General features: G+C 34.0%; 1 protein-coding gene across 28 annotated transcripts in view; it reads right to left on the reverse strand.

Moving 5' to 3' along the window:
- LOC106869890 (echinoderm microtubule-associated protein-like 2) overlaps nt 1–18,724 on the reverse strand; it is a 220,070-nt gene that overhangs the window by 186,907 nt on the left and 14,439 nt on the right. For 8 of the 28 annotated variants that reach the window (XM_089360002.1, XM_089359997.1, XM_089359999.1 and 5 more), the window contains exon 1: nt 3,000–3,132. The exons of the other annotated variants lie outside the window; for them this stretch is intronic. The gene's annotated coding sequence lies outside the window, so the exon portion shown is untranslated. Of the gene's footprint in view, nt 1–2,999; nt 3,133–18,724 lie in introns of those variants that run through there. 28 annotated transcript variants of the gene reach the window in all.

Consider the following 18,724-nt stretch of genomic DNA (forward strand, 5'->3'; position numbering starts at 1 on the left):
TATATATATATATATAAAATCTAAGAACAGATGAACCTAATGTAGGCTTTGTTAAAGCATATCTCTAGAAAGTCATTCTGATATAAAACCAGATACACAGGGAACAGAACTGAACATTTTGGGGAACTTTCGCTTACACTTGAGATCATGGTGCTTCCACATTCCTAGCCTGCAACCCAGATTGGTACTGGGTATATTGCCCTGGTTTGCCTCTGGATCATATCAGAGTGGAGAGTGTTTGTGAAGTCCAGTGCAAGCCTTACTGGACCTAAAATTTTTAGACAGTGCTGTAGCAAGCATGGAAGCCACAGACAAGCACCCAGGTGAAGCTGACTGCTGGTGTAATAACCTCATGCATGGGTATTACAGGCATTTTGCATGAGCAATGATCAGTTATGGTCTTCCTCAGTCAGAGGTAAACAGCCATCATACAGTAAATTATCATAGTGCAGCTGAGAGAAATTATTCATACACCCTTGACAAACAAATCCAGACATGGTCTAACTAGATCTCTAGAAAACCAAGTTCACCAAGCTAAGACTAGAATATATTCAAAGCTATCATATAGCTTATCCAAAATAATTAAATGTATCATATGTCACTAAACAAATACTGTCTTTTTTTCATAATTATATTTTCTAATAACCTCGTTTAAATGCTTACTGCATTAAATATGTTCATACTCAGTTTAACATTCAACACTGACTAGTCTATTGATGCCGCTCAGTCCATCCATCCATTTACTTTCAGTGTAAGCCAGTCAGTATCATCAGTCTTTCACTATCTTGACTGATTTCAGTTTTTGCAGCAATAGGGTACAGAATGAAATGTGTAACAAAATATTACAAGAAAAAAAAAAAAACACCTCTATCAAAGCATTTCTGTAAAATGAAACATTCACATGTTTAACACACACAAGGACCATTATTTTATGTGGTAATTATAAAACAGTTTTAAAAGTGACAATGTTTCAAACAAACACACAATACATGACTAAAAATGATAGATTTACAGTCACTTCATTCCAAAAGAAAGAAAAAAAACTATTACAGGACAATAAAAATGGCGAGACTATCAAAATAATTGATTGGTGTAACACTAAAGTGAAGATATAGTAAAAATCTATATCATCTCGCAAATCTCTTGAAATAGCATTAACTAAATGACAACTGAAAAATTTGTTTACATGTTGGTACTAAGATAAAAAAAACTAAATTTGATAACATTTTGTTGCATTGTTTTCAAATTTGATGTATTTCTGAACTATAGATAAATATGGCTCTGAGTCATCCAAAAAATCAAGTCCAGCAGTTATGAATGTTACAAAGAGATAAACAGTAATACTAAATCTTGTATATTTTACTTGTTAATGGAGAATAGGTCATCCAGGATGGAGGGAGTGGGGATACAAGCTTGTAGAGAATTATAGACACACAGGTAAGAATAACTTAAAACATAATATTTAGTTATATTAATCCCTTTTGATACCAACCAGCCCAAGATTGCCCTCACTTCTATGCTACAAACTATCTATATAAAATGATCTAAATTAAATTGGCAAGGAATTTTAATGAGAAATTTTATGTTCCAATTAACAGCTTAGTAATGACCAAGCATCACCTTCATACTACAAAGTTACTCAAAAAAACACAATATATCATCTGGTTCAGAAATGTACACACACACACACATAAAGCTGAAAAGTGAAGAGAACAACATTCTACAAGTCAGCAGTGAACTCCACAGGAAACACTCTTTTCCAGACAACCTCCCATATAATCTCAAAACAGATGGACTAACATACCTCAAAAGACAACATGGAGGTGAAGTGCTCAGCATACCAAAAAGACTATATATGGGTAAGTTTCCCAAACACTTGAAGTGATACCCACATGTGACATGAAGTGCAGACTCTTTTGGGTTCACGACCACTACATCACATCATACTTTGAAGATTACGCATTTGCAATCCAAAAACAGGAGATTGCTATGAAATACTTAGTAATCAAAAGAGACGGTGAAACACTTTGGAGCTGCAAGATGCAACCAAAAATGTAGATTGTCGTATTTCTGTGAAAGACATCACATGCTTAACACCTTAACAGCTGCCCAAAAATTTCATCAAGTTACTACTTCCCTATGTAACATGACAATGTTACTGAAAGAATATATGATGTCATCTAAAAAAAAAAAAAAAAAAAAAAAAAAAAACTATCCTGGAATACAGAGAATACCCCCACCCCATCCATTAATAAAAACAAACATACATAAATATTACAAGGATTTTTGGTGGAAAATTCCCATCGAAACTGTCAAATGTAAATGGGCCTGAGATTGTAACATAATTTGTAAGTGGAACAGTAAAAATGTGCAAGACTTTTTACAAGTTTAAAATGTGAATTTGTTTTTGTTATCTAGATGCCAATGATGGAGCTTTATATCTTGGTTAGAAACTAGCTCTTTTTTTTACAAGAAAACTTCAAATAATTAAAAACATAAGAGACACACACATTTACATGCATTTATATACATATACACACATACAGGCACCTATACACACATCTATATATGTGTACATACACAAATATATACCCATGTATACACACACTCTTGCATATACAAACACATACATTTCATATTCACACATACACACACACACCTGCGTGTGGTGTGTGTAACTGCTGTATTTTGGTGGAGAAATCCTTTTGCTACCTTTTAAGAATAGTGTAGTTGTGGAAATAGGAAAATACCCTCGAAGTCCCAGTGTTGTCTTTAATAAAAGACCATAGCTGTAAATATATTGTCTGTGAAAATAAAATGGCTGATAATACCTGGAATACCTTTGATCACAAGTCTGTTTAATCAGGCTGACTACAGGCTAAATTACATGTCAGGATAAGGTTAGGATTAATGTTCAAACTTAAAAACAAAAAATATTGACAGCTCTTCTAATTTCTGACCACATAATCACTACAATTATTCAAACAAAATATCCTTACCTTATGAGGGTCATGTTCCTGTGATAAAAAAACCTTTAAAGATGATCTTACACACTCCAGAGCTGAAGCAGCACTAAAAAAACTGTTTGCTTTACAACAGCTATACTAGATAATCTTTTAATGAGATATGAAGATTAAATTTTTTTTTATCATGATAGACAGATGGCCAGAGAAAGGCAGATGGAAACATGGATTTTCAGGTAGGTAGGTAGGTAGGTAGATATATATATATATATATATATATATATATATATATATATATATATATATATATATATATGTGTGTTGCATAGGTAAGGCAGCATTTAAAGATGCTTTATATGTGAAAACCTAACAGTTATATGTGCAATTTGTTACATAAATAAGAATTCTAGTTACAACAATGAGGTTAAAGCTTCAATTAATGAAAGATCACTAATTAATGATGTGGAAGCCTAACTGTCAAATAGTGTGGTAGCTTGTCTGTCAGGAGTGAGAAATAGGTTGGGGTAGATTAAAGCATCTTTTGTCCCAGACAGAATAAAAATTCAGTTCGCTCAATGTTAGACTTCTTCACATATTAAGACACTTCATAGACACAAAGATATCATTAGACGTATCAAAATAATTATATCCTAACACCTGCTAAACATGAGCAAACTATTATGACCAAGATCCTAGCAATCACATTTCTTCAACATAGAGAAGCCAACATCAAAGACTGGCCCTCTTTTTTAAAGTCAGAAAATAAATAAGCTGCCATCCTTTATATAAGTAAACCACAACAAAACTCAAATGAATACCACCCCCTCATGAAACAGTGTTGTAGCTGTTGCTACATACTAGACTATATCCAAAACAAAGTCACTTGAGTGATTGAAATGAAATTGCTCATCACTCCAACCTCTGACTCACAGATGTTATATCTTTACCTTACCTTTTCTACAGGAACTACAATGGCTTCTGTTCCTTGGAACTGGTTGGTTCCATGCCATTTTCATTTAGGCACTCACAACTCACTCATCTCCTTATCCATATTGTGTCCCATCATAGTCACCTTCCCTAACTACTATTTATCCAGTCTTTCAATCCTAAAAAGTCACTCCTCTTGAATTTGCTCCTTGTTCATGTTTTTCCTGTAACCAACAACTTGTGACTATTCAAGTAAAACATTAACCACATTGTGCTTTCTCAGCAGGAAAACAACACTGACTTGTAGAGAAGTCCATCCTGGCAAACAGGAGTATTTAAAAGCACTGGTTTCTTTATGGTTAGAAGTTAAAGACGTGGGAGTGGCTGTGTGGTAAGTAGCTTGCTTACGAACCACATGGTTCCGGGTTCAGTCCCACTGCGTGGCACCTTGGGCAAGTGTCTTGTATTATAGCCTCAGGCCGACCAAAGCCTTGTGAGTGGATTGAGTAGACAGAAACTGAAAGAAGCTTGTTGTATATATGTATATATATATGTGTGTGTGTGTGTGTGTGTGTTTGTGCATCTGTGTTTGTCATATGTATATATATATATATATATGTGCGTGTGTGTGTGTGTGTTTGTCTCCCAACATCGCTTGACAACCGATGGTGGTGTGTTTACGTCCCCGTAACTTAGCAGTTTGGCAAAAGAGACCGATAGAATAAGTACTAGGCTTCCAAAGAATAAGTCCTGGGGTCAATTTGCTCGACTAAAGGTGGTGCTCCAGCATGGCCACAGTTAAATGACTGAAACAAGTAAAAGAGAAAATTATACTTTCAAAATGGACATTTGTAAATTCAAATTAGTTTCATCTCACTTAAAACCAAATCCCAACCTCAATTCCTAATACAGTTTCCACTACACTTATTATTTTGTTTATTCTACAACTGTTTTCTAAGCTGTCATGGGTGGAATGGTTTTTCTTTGAGTAGCTATTTTTAAATCTGAAGTTCCAACTGCTAACTATTCAACTATGAAATAAGGGTTTCTAAATATGCAAGGAGATTTCTTTTGTCAATAATTGACAAAAGTAAAGAAACATCAGAGAGGTTTAACTACAAGCAGAAGTATCTTAAACATGTTGCAAGATTTTCTCTTGAAGGTGACTAAAGCATTGTTTCGTATAATTCTGATCTTCAGCAAATACCTAAGAATCACAAGCATTTTAGCCCTTAACTTATATACTTCACCTGAGTGAAGTAATGATTGTGAACTGACAATGTGATCAGTAAAGGTTTGGGTTAAAAAAAAAGATACTATTGATGTATCACAAGAAAACAAGCATTTTGGATACAAAATCTCAGTCCAGCATTATAACTCTATAGCCATCAAAATTTCTTCCTAAAAATGACCAATTTCAGAAAAAATATATACATTCTGATATATCTTTTGCTTATTTATTCATCATATCTTAATTTCATCCAATTTAGTAATAACTGATTAGGAAATCCTCTTAGCAATCTAATACTAAAGAGATACTCTCAAAGAAAGATACACCTAGAAGATAATTCTGCCGATTTGATAAGTTTTATCAAACACCATGATTAAGTACTTCAATCTGTTCATCACCAAAACAGGAAGTAAAATAAGAATTTTATCTTCATGTTTTCACTAACAGTTTGAGGGGAAATAGTTAACAGGCAAAATATTTTATATTTAGGGGATGAAAAATGTGATACGATGGTACTACTGTCATATATTATGGGCATCAGATGTAGAAAAAGAAGAGTAAGTCACAATGCAACAAAATAATTTCTAGTAACTTTAAGAAAAAAAAAAACCCAAAAATTTTTTAAGGAAGGATACACTTTAATTCATTCCCATTACTTTCTCCAAGCTCTTTAAGTCAGAACTGCAATACTAAAAGCATATACTAAGGCAACAAACTGGCAGAATTGTTAGCATGCCAGGCAAAATGCTTAGAATTTCAGTCTATGTTCTGAGTTCAAATTCTCCCAAGGTTGATTTTGCCTTTTGTACTTTCGGGGTTGATAAAATAAGTACCAAATTACTGAACCTGTGCCAGAATTTGAAACCAGTATTAAAGCATACGCTTCAAGTGAACTGTCCCTACCTCTTGGTACTTATTTATAACAAGACTGTGTTAGTGCAAGTTATGTTGCAACCATAGATATTTCACTTTGACAATGTCTGAATATAAGCTATCATTTCTGCTGCTGATAATCTTGAGTTAGTTAGGTGACATTAAGGAATGTAAAAGAACTAAAATGGTTACAAACATGAAAAGCTTTAGATAAAACATGACTTTACCTCTTGCTCATCAACATTTGGCATATTATATTTCTCTAGTGGTGTGTAGATAATTCAATAATCAAGGTATCCAGATTTGATCCAAGAAACAAGCCTCATTGATTATTTAAATGTATGAAGGGCGGGTTTACACTATTGGATTAAATTTTCCTCTATATAGATAATCACTATATCCACTCAGTTTTTACAAAACAGTGTATTATCTCCACCATCACCATCAGTCTCATTTTTCACAAATTTAAATCTTGTTAATTAAGCTGGTTTCACACAAACAAAACTCCATTATTGTCAAAAGTCAATTTTGCTTTTCTTGTTGAAACTATTGTTACTACATTTAGTAATAGTCCAGTTGTTGTGGCTACTAAACACAAATAACAATAAAATTGTTGTCTTTGCCATTGTTTTGTCTTGGTATTTTAGTTACTGTGGTTATGTAAAATAATTACAAATGGCCACTGACAGCTGTAAATTTTTTTTTTCTTTAACCCCTGATCCATGGAGGTTGTTAAGTTAGTGAAATAATGGATTAGGTAGGCTACTTGTGTGCATTGACTGGAATAGTGACATGACTAATGAAAACCATGACTTTGTGAATGAAGAGAAGATTAAAATAGGGTTACTAAGTCCAAACATAAACCAGGAAATTAATACCTCCAAAGTATTTTCTAATTTTATATTTTATCCAGCCATATGAACGTAAAGAGTTGATAGTTATTGTCACAGATGACTGGTCAGGTAAAAATATGAACCTACATGTCAAATGATGGACAGCAGTTTATAGCCACTATTGGTACCATGGTTATGACCATAACTAAAACATTTAAAACTAGTTGACAGTCCACATAGTTCTAAAAAGAAAATATTTTAAAGGGCTAATGAAAGGAAAAATTACAGCACGAGAGACCATTGTCAGAATCTCCAAGGTTGACAAGATGCAGGGTGCAGGTTATCCTGATACCAGAAACTTAGCACAAATGCCTGAAAGTGAGTGGACTCCACTAAAAAAAACTAGATGAAGGTGTTAAATTGAATGACCACTCAAAAATAGGAATGACCTTGGTTTCTGCCAAACAAATTTCACTCACAAGTTTTTATCCAATCTTAGGCTATGACAGCAAAGACATCTGCTGAAGATGTACAGTAGGATAAAACTTCAAACAATATACAAAGTGTACCACATGATTAATTCAACTAGCATCCCTTTAGTTTGCATTGCTGCACTTAAATTCTTCTGTCGGCCAAGAAATTAACAGAAGAAAGTCACTGAAATATTTAGCTTTAGACCAGAGTCTTCAAATGAACTCACTCCCCATTGAAACCATTGTATTTAGATTATACAGCATTTTATATGGCATTTAAATTGAACAAGTATCCACTACCAATGGATACCTTGATTGATTAAAAACGCTTCCACAATAGTAGTAACAATAATTTCACTATCTAATATAATAAATGCGAAAACTAATTTCTGTGTGTCACACTTAGACCCCCTCTCTCACTATTCAATGGCACTCCTACTATTAATCATGATGGGGTGAGCGTAATAGTAGACAGAGACAGTGAGGGTGGTGGCGAAGACTGAGCGAGAGAAAGAAAAAGAGAGGGAGAGAAAGAGAGAAAGAAATTGAGGGAGAGTTGATGTTTTATTAAAAGTGGTAGTGTTGATGGTGGCAATGATAATAAAAGAGGGAGATAATGTACAACTTGGTTTAACCATGTCTCTTTGACAAATTCCAGTCGCCAACATACTGAACACTATCATTTTTGTTTTATTTTTGTTTTCTTTAATACACACACACACATATATATATATAAAATACACTTTAATTGAAATAAAGTTTCCCCAAAATTAAACAAATCTAATATAATAAATGTGAATGTCAAAGGGTCAATACTTTTTCAACTTTATTCCTAGAGGCCGTTGCCCAACATATACCATTTTGGAATCAGGCTGACTGTGAGTAAATTAAAAATATTCCCGGCCAAATCTGGACCCACAATCCTGAAATTTTGGATTCCGAAGTTTTCATTTCTGTGATTGCATTCAGCGATTTTTTTACATGACTTTTTGCGACAAATTTTTTTGTACGATACTTTTTATAATCTAAAGGCTAACTCTGTGAGTAAATTAAAAACATTCAGGGCCAAATCTGGACCTACAATCCTGAAATTTTGGATTCCTACGTTTTCATTACTGCAATTGTCTTCAACAATTTCTTTTTTTTTACATGATGTTTTGCAATGAATATGATCATCATTGGGATATGACTCTGGAGGAAGCAATTGCAACAAATTCTCCAAAACAAGTCAGAGATCTGTTTGCAGATCTTCCCATCCGGGAGTCAGTTGCTTAAAAGCTATATACTAGCTTAAAAGCCACCCTATTGGGAAGCTTTTAAACTAGTCCTTTAATGATAACTAAAATATACTGAAATTATTGTCTCCATTATTGGACTGTTGCTTCAAAACTTTCAGAATAAATTCATCTTGGATTGTGAAAAATAAATAGCTTATAAACCTGATAGTTCTACCATCAGCAAATATAACTTTTATTCACAGAGTAAATATATCATTAAGAAAAAAGAAAAAGGTTTTAACTAAATTGAGAAAAAGATTGAGACAAAATTTTTAAATAATTACAAGAAATAGAATTTGTAATTTACAAACAACAATATAAGATGGCCATAAATGCAATTAACTTTGTAGCGTAGACTCTATATGTGCATTCGAACGTAGCAGGGACCAACTGGCCTTTGGCCGCTCTTCAATTATATATTTATTGTATCGACTGTGTGATGTACTAAAGAGCTATTCTCGTCACCTCACATTGCACAGTCGCTACAAATTGGTAACCCCGATTTAGAACACGCATTGTTTTCCATAGTTCAGTGCCATTTTTCATATTACTTTAAAGATTAACCATTCTTTCTAATTTCATATCTTCACTACAAATATATTTTCTTTTTATTGTTTATTTTGTCTCCAACAAAATGACTGGTGAGTGGCTATATGTAGCATAGACTATATGTACATTCGAATGAAGTAGAGACCAACTGGCCTTCGGCTGCTATTCGTATCCTGTTGTGTCAACTACTCTGATTGGTTGGTATTGGTGCAATTTGTCTCCTACTCTGTTGTGTCAGCTGACCGCAGATAGCCAATCAGAGACTTTACATAGTATCATGTGAACAACCTTTTTCAAACCCTATTTCGAGCCAACTACTTTCTATAAAAATCCTGGCTTTTCTTCAATACACATCTTTGGTTCCTGACCTTTTATGGTCAAGCCACTGACCACATAGACACAGCCAGTTCCAGTGACAACACCACAGCAGCTACTCAGACTTACCAACTTCATCCAACAGCATTACGCCCTTCATACATTTAAATAATCAATGAGGCTTGTTTCTTGGATCAAATCTGGATACCTTGATTACTGAATTATCTACACACCGCTACAGAAATATAATATGTCAAACGTTGATGAGCAAGAGGTAAAGTCATGTTTGCCACAATCATCATCTTAACGTTGTCAACATCATCTCTCTATGTACACAGCTCAGCAAGCAATTCACCCAGGTTCCAACACTGCACTGTTTGTGCACAGATCAACAACGACTATACAACCTGCATGAACTCCTGTATCACGTGAACCAGGCAGCAGCATCACAGCCACAACTTCACATACGACATGTACCTGTAACCATCTCCGCATCATGACTAACTTCTTGATACAGTATTTCAACTACCCTGTACTAGTGACTATGAACTGGTATTATTGATCTTTTCACTTCTCTCTATAGACTCTTTCACTGTCAACTTAACATCCTTAAACACACACACACACACACACCCATGCCTATACACACATACACGCATAAACTTTCTTCTCACAACAGCCTGTCAATTTATTTCTGTATCCATGATGCACACACACACAAACACAAACATTATATCAATAAATCTCTTAATCATTCTACACGGTTGTGTCTTTTTCCCTCTGGCAAATATAAGTAGCATTCAAATCCATATATTTATTGTATCAACCATGAGATGTACTAAAGAGCCATTCTTGTCACCTCACATTGCACGGTCTCTACAACTTCATAAGACACAGATTCAAGTAAAAACAAAAACAAAAGAAATTGGAAATTCAAATAAAAAGGACACTTTTAAACCTGAAGAAAATCATACTAAAATTAAAAGTTAGGAGCACTGCCTCTTAAGTATTTTACATTATATTCATTGTTGATAGATTGATTTCTTAGAGACTATCATTATATTTCTTTTCAGAGCATGGATTTTATTCAATATACAAATAAAGTTTGATCATATATTTAATCTGCAAATTTACAGACGGCAAATTTACAGATTGACTGATGATGGATTTACAACAGAATGTATTCAACAGTCAGAATTACAGGTAATATACTTATAGCTATGTAATTATCTGTGATGAATCTACCACAATGGAAGGACATTCTCTCTCTAAAAGTACATTTGTTAATCTAACAGCAAAGTGAATGAAAAATTAATAGCATTATTAAGACTTCCATCAATTTAACTTAAATAGCATAATTTAAAGATTTAAAAAAATTATTTAGTCTGAGGAGGGAACCCAGTGCTTATAACTTCTTGAATAGGGTTCAGTTTGGACTCTTACACGGTAGTATTTATTCCAGCAAAGATGATAAACAAAGAGAGGTCAGAAGGATGGCTCCAAAGAAGAAAGACTGCAAAGTGTTTAGTGTCAGAGATGATGAATTACATAATCAGAAGGCAGTTAAGTAAAATAACAAAGACAGTATAATAATAGACTACATCTGCAAGCAGCAGCATTCTATAGAATGCCACTAACAATAGAGAATGTAAGGCTACTCCAATATTCCAGGAACTCAGAGTGGAAAAAACATCAGGTTAGAAAATAATGATCAATATTGATCTGATCAATAACCATAACCACAATGCAGTAACCAACATTACTGCTGAATGAACAAAATTCTGAAGTGGACAATTTCAAATGCCTTGGATTCACTCAGAGCAACAACAATAAAGGAGATAAAAGAAAACATTTGGCCTAAACTGCCTTGATGAAACTGAATGTCATAAAAGCAATTTCATCAAATTTTCAACAAGCTTCAAACTACACAACTCCTTGGTGAATGATCTTCTGGTATGGATACAAAAGCTGGAGGGTTACAAATGAGATGGAAGGTAGCATTCAGGCATTCAATTTCAAATGTTTCAAAAAGCTGCTTTGCATCTTGTACAAAAGGCACAAGACAAAAAGCTCTGTCAGACAGTAAGTTGCCAAACATGTTGGCAAGCAAGAATTACTTATTACCATATGAAAATGACAAAAGTCCACCAGCTCTGGCCATACATTCCAACATGATATCCAGTCCAAAACTAATTTTCCATGTGTGTACGTGTGTGCACATGCGCGTGTGTGTACGAGTGAGCACGTGTACATGCGTGTACGTGTACGAGTGTGTGCGTGCATGCACAAGTGTGTGTGTGTGCGAATGTGCATGTACGAGTGTTTATGTGTGTGCGTGTTTCTGCATTAGGTACATTATTAAACACACACACATCTACACGCAACAGCTGACATGCGAGAATGTATGTCTGTATGCGTCTCTCTTACTATATGTGTATGACTGTATGTGACAGTATGTACAAATTCATTCTGCACAACACCTGGAGCTGCTTTCAGACATGACCCATCCCTTTCTTATAAAAATGATAACTGTCCAAATTGGTGTGCTAAACTCAAATTGTCGTTTATGCAAAGCTTTAAAATTTACTCCTCAAACATTGTCATTATTACTGCACTTTCCAGTATCACCTGTTTCGACATAACTGTAATATATATATATATATATATATATTGTTGTTGGCACTGTCGCTTACGACGTCGAGGGTTCTAGTTGATCTGATCAACGGAACAGCTTGCTCATGAAATTAATGTGCAAGTGGCTGAGCACTCCAGACACGTATACCCTACATATAACACACACACACACATACATATAACACACACACACACACATATACATATAACACAGAGAGAGAGAGAGAAAGAGAGAGAGAGAGAAAGAGAGAGAGAGAGAGAGAGAGAGAGAGAGAGAGAGAAAGAGAGAGAGAGAGACACACATAGTATCCTTTGCCCTTTAAACTTCCATACACAGGTCAACATACAACCTAAATATGTCAACTAGGTCTCCATAAACAAATCTCAATGAGGATGTGGCAACCCAGTTCTCAACATCAGCAATAAAGACAATAGCTATACAAAGGAAACAGACATGTGGTGCACCACTCACTCCTATACACAGCTAAAAAAACCCTCTCAAATCACACCTGCTGAGGTTCACAATATTTGATAATCTCTAATAGTGACTACAAAACAAAGATATTTTCAGAACTGGTGGTTAATTGGCAAAAATATGACAATCCCCAAATACAACAATGACAATAGAGTACTTAACTGAATAGTTGCTAACTTTCAGCAAGTGTGACTCACACCATACTTAGGACAGTGTAGGAGGACATCTACACAAACCACAAACATCCTAGACTGTATCTAAAGGTAATTTAACTGAATGACAAAAATTTATTCTCTGACTCCCAACAACTACTAGCCCACAAGCGTTTTTTTTTTTTTATCTTGCTTTCAGTTCTTCTGAAAATACATACTACAACCATTACTTATCTAATTCTAACTGCACCATTTTCATGCGTTTCCATCAACCTCCTCAAACTCTGTACTTAAATCTTGGCTCAATCCTTTCTTTCAATAACTACAGCCTTTTGGAACTTCATTTTCTCTATAGACAGTCTACAAAAGTTCAAATTAAATAACTACATCAACATAACCATGCTTGGAAAATCACGTTCATCCAACAACACTGATATAATGATTCAATATGAGTGGCTTCCATTGCTTTCAAACTTAGTTTTTCTACAGTCACATATCAAAAATAATAGTTTTTCACCAACCAAATATCTTTTTCTACACTTGAACTTATTTCTACTCTGGAATTGAAAGTGTAACTTAAAGGATAGAAAGGTTGTTAATATGTCTTCTAAGGTTACTTGTCCCTTTATCTCAGAAATAGAATACTATTACATAATCACTAGATAGTACCTCTCAGTCCAACAAATTCCAGGCTTCTGTACAACTTTCATATCAGATAACATTTTTTTAAAGCCACTTTACTCAATTCACACTTTGCTCTCAACAAAAATTTATTAAAAAAAAAAAAAAAAAAAAAAAAAATCAACATAATATTCTTTGTCTTTGTAAATATGTAATCTTCTGCCTAAGTACAATATAATTATGGAGATGATGGAAACGGAAATGTTCAATAGTCATAATACCAGTGAGTTCAAATAGCCATCATTTCATTTGTTTAATCAATAAAACAAATGGTCATTCTCTCTCTCACCGGGTAACAATGTACCTCGTCTACAGCAAGATACCTGTTTCTGTCTCTGTCACACTAACTTTTCATCATTTGGGAGAAGATCACCTCCTCCAATGCCCCCTCTCCTCTCAAATGGTCTTTGTCTTGCATGTTACTTGGTGACGCTGCCGGAGCTGGTGCCATGTAAAAAGCACTCAGTTCACTCTGTGAGGTGGTTAGTGTTAGGAAGGGTATCCAGCTGTAAAAAAAAAAAAAAAAAAAAAACATGCCAAAACAGACACTGAAGCCTGGTGCAGTCTTCTGCCTTGCCAGCTCCTGTCAAACCATCTAACCCATGCCAGCATGGAAAGCAGGCATTAATTGATGAATGATGATACTGGAAGGATTCAACCACATTGTGCACAATAAAAGAAATGCTTAATTTCTAAGTTCTCAGCAAATATTTTGGAATATTCATGCATATCATTTATTCTTACTTATAAATCTTTTTTTTTTAAAATTATTTTTAGCATTCATTTATGATAATAATTCATAGATTCTAATTTGCATGTTTTTTGGCAACAGTTTTCCCCAAGTAACAGCTATGACTAGTACACAGGACATGAATTATCTTGGTTTTGTATGTGAGAGACACTAATGAAGCTTCCGTTTGGAGATGGGCACATCCCTACTCATTGAAAGCATGTTGCAATAAGTTTTAAGGTCACAAATTTAGAAAGATGGAGGTTAGTCTATTAAATCAACTCCTGTATTTTATTTTATCAATTCCAGAAGGACAAACAGTACAGTTGACTTCAGCAGGATTTGAACTCGGAACATAAAAGCTAGAACAAATACTAGAAGGCATTTTGTCTAATGCTCTCATGGTTCTGCCAATCCATCCCTCTAGTTTATAGTAACAATAATAGCAATATAACAATAAGAACAGTTGTGACAATGTTGAAAGGCTAGAGTGCCAACATAAATAAGGACATAGGTTTTGAAAGTAAGGCAGTTAAGAGATAAATAGAAAAGGCTAAAACTGTGTTTATGTGTATGTGTGCATGTATGACTACATGTGTACAAAATTGAAAGAGGTAAAACAGAAGCAGTATAGATAGGCAAAACATAAATAATAACTTAAGACTAGTTTCTAAAAATAAAATAATTTCTGAAAACAGAGAAAGCAGAGAGGAAGCAGTTTGGAATTTGATACCAAGATTACATGAATATAGGTCAAACAATATGGACTAGAATTATAGAAATGTCCTAATTATTTCAATTGCATATCATATGTGCAAAGACAAAAAAAACTGTAGCAACAGTGAATTCCACAGAATTATAAGATTATCTTTTAACCCAAAAGGATCAAGAGCAATGTTAAATTCCAGCATTAAACAGAAGAAACAAATCCATTTCTAGGCCAAAAAAAAAAAAAATTAAATTAAATAAATAAAAACTGGTCTGATGCAAGTAAATTTGCCCACAAAGAAATGAAACAAAATTCAGATATTTATTTTTCCATATCAAAGTAAACTAAGTCAATGTAGAATTGTGTCTCACAGTCAGAAGTACAAAGTTCCTGCTGTGGATGCGCATGCCTTTCACCATTTGCAAAAAGAGATTTCTGAAGTAGTTTAGCTTTGTATAAAGTGTAAACAAATATTTAATAAATAACTAATCAACCCCTAAACTTCAACGAAAAAAATTTTGATAAATTGTCTAAATCATTCAAACATCAAAAGACCTACAGTATTTAGTCACAACCATTTATGTCCTGAGTTCAAATCATCCTGATACCATCTTTAGCTTTCATCTTTCTGAAGTTGATAAAGTACCAATCAAGTACTGGGGCATGGGGTGATTCCTATAATGTTTTCAAAATGTGAATGGAATTATAATAGACAATTTTTACAATGGAAATTTATGTCAAATGTAAATGTGAGAGGAACATTTTCAAACTCACAATCATCACAACTCTTTTTACTTTTCAGACATGGATAAAGATGCAGAATCCTCTTTTATCAGTTTTATAAGTCCACCTTGGCAATTCATCAGAAAAGCAGATTATCAGCCAAAAGGTCAAAGATTCATCTCCAATGACTGTATAATTTACAAAGACAATTTTCATTGACCCAGTTCTTCAAGCTGGAAATAGTTACAGTCAGCTGTGGTATAGCAGAATTGACAAGCAAGCACAATAGTAGACAGGCACAGCCAGCCAAAAAAGATGCCCTTTGACTGCTTAACAATATGGAAATTGAACTATGCTCCAAGATATATCATTATTGTCTGTGCAGGACATCTGATGGAGTGAGCTGAACAAGTATTTATTATGGTATATTGACTCCTTACATTTGACTGGTGTCTTGTCTGGGTTCTACTCTTCCACACATCTACTGACACTAAAAAAATTTCATCTAACTTGGAGATTACTGAATCACAGGAAATAAACTCAATTTTATCTAAGTATACCCTAATTAATTTCTGCAGTCTGCACTAAACCATCCCTCCACCACTTTTACTATGCACATGTTCACCTTACTAAAAAGAAGAATGTATTTATAATAGATATTTAATATTTTCTGTTACAGTAAGCACAGTATATTGCAGGACAAAAAATAATTTATGAGCAAACTACATGTGTACAATACACAATGTAGTTTACGTTAGAACCCAGTTTAACATAACATTTCGAAAACATCTTTATTTCTGACAGGTAAGAGATGTGAAATAAATGCAACTGTCCTATTAGCCAAGCACACAAATGTTTGTAGCAAACTTGGAATCAAAATAAGTCCAATAGACATCTATTCCGTTATTTTCCTAGACAGTAAGATAATAATATAGGTTACAGCAATCAAGTAATACAAACATCAAACTTGTTACATGTCACCTTATTAATGTTTCTGGTATTTTTCATCATCCATAATTATTCTAGGTAAAATAAAATGAGTGAAAGATGGTGAAATATATATCTGCATATATTATAGAAAAATGAAAAAAAAAAAGGAGTGCCAGAGAACAAAAGTAAGCTTCTTTTATGATAAGCTTGACTTTGTTTCTCAGTTGGAACTAAAGATGTTAAGCTATTTCTTCAATCCATTTATATGGTTTTCTATTGAATGTTCTAGAAAATTTTAAAATAAGCACAAACTTATTTAAACAAAAGTAGAATAGATTGATCTCTAGGTATTGTACTCATTTATTGGTTGCTCTCTGACAGGTTTGTGATCAAGTCTGTGACAGTGGGGATCTCCAGGGACCTGGGCCCCGCTGCCAGACAACATCCTTGCTCACTACTATTGAGGTGGAAATGGCTATCTGCAAGTGCAAGCTCCATGAGTTAGAGTGACTGCTCCAGCGCTTCTCCCTCACCATCCTCCAGAACAACACTTTTTCCATTTTTCTACTAAGACTATGATGCAAACTGACAAGCCTTTTTAGATATTTCTTTGCTGTGAGGAAAAGGAAAGATATGATGATCTGGGCAGGGCCTGCCATCAGATTTAGAAAACTATTTCAGAACATACTACGAGACAAATATCTTTGCTCATTTGTCTATTGAATAAGGTTCATCCAGAGTAACTATTATTAGTAAGAGAGATTCATCTGTTCAGAAATTACTCCAATAATTTACAAGTAAATATCCATATTTACACACCATCAAATCCAGTGGCACTCAACCATTTTTTGCCCATGGACCCTTTTGATTACTATTTTGTTCTACCAGACTGCCATAGTCATTCAAGGTGTATAAAAACATTTTGCTGTATTTTTTATAATTACATATTAGGATTAGTCTTTAAAAAATTTAAATATTTTGTGTTGTAGAAGTATAAGCAATTTATTGCACATAAATATTAACAAAATCTTATATTGACTTCTAAAGGCCAAATGAACTCCAGTTGAGAATTACTGATCTAATTATTTGTTAAAAAGAAAAGTATTTTTCCATGATTTATTCATAAGTAGTAGCCTGATCAGCTAGCACTTCAAAATATGATTGAGATTTAGTTTGAATATCTAGTCTATGTCTACAGTAAAAAAAAAATTGCTGGCAGGAAAGGAATTAGAAACAGAATCCAGCTATACAAAGTGTGATGGTGACATGTCAAAACACCAGAAATGAGCTGTTACTTAACCCTTTCATTACTGTATTTATTTTGAGATGCTGTGTTTCTCTCAATTATTTTAGATATAGGAATTTAGTAAAATAACAGTTATCATTAAGCTTGTGACTAAGGTTTGGTGGAAGATTTTAATTCAAAACTTATGAAAACAAGACATTTGTACTACAGAGCCGGTTTCAGCCAGGTTGGTAACAAAAGAGTTAAGATAATTTTCTAGACAGATATGGCACTTCGTCGGTAACAATGACGGAAGTTCCAGCTGATCTGATCAACAAAGCAGCCTGCTCATGAAATTATCATGCAAGTGGCTGAGCACACCACAGACATGCATACCCTTGACATAGTTCTCAGGGAGATTCAACGTGGTGCAGAATGTGACAAGGCTTGTCCTTTGAAATACAGGTACTAATCATTTTTGCCAGCTGAGTGGACTGAAGCAACATGAAATTAAGTGTCTTGCTCAAGGACAAAACACACCACTGGTAATCAAACTCACAACCTTATAAGCATGATCCAAATATTCTAGCCATTAACCCCACATGCCTTCACTGGACAGATGTAATTTAAAAATAAAACAAAAAAAACTAAGCTTTTGAATCAAATATTGTATCAGAATAATTTCTGAGGCACATTACATTAATAGTTGTTCAGTTCCAAGATGAAGTAACTTGAGCAAAAAATTCTTTTAATGTATAACATGTATTTCCCTGAATAAAAGACTTTAGATTCTTTCTACCTGGAAAATAGGACAACATTCTGAGGTGTTTTGCAAAGTAATACAGAATGAGAAATGGATTTTGTAAATTAAAAATTCAAACACACACATGCACCCAATATGCATGGCAACTTGTTATTTTTGCCAACTTTTACAAAACTATTACACCAAGAAAATATTTAAATAAAAATAACTGAATAATTAGATGTATCTTTAGTGTGATTCACGTACAGTGGACAGAGAAAC

This window comes from Octopus bimaculoides, chromosome 11, assembly GCF_046866305.1.
Source record: "Octopus bimaculoides isolate indiv1 chromosome 11, ASM4686630v1, whole genome shotgun sequence".
NCBI classification, from domain to species: domain Eukaryota; kingdom Metazoa; phylum Mollusca; class Cephalopoda; order Octopoda; family Octopodidae; genus Octopus; species Octopus bimaculoides.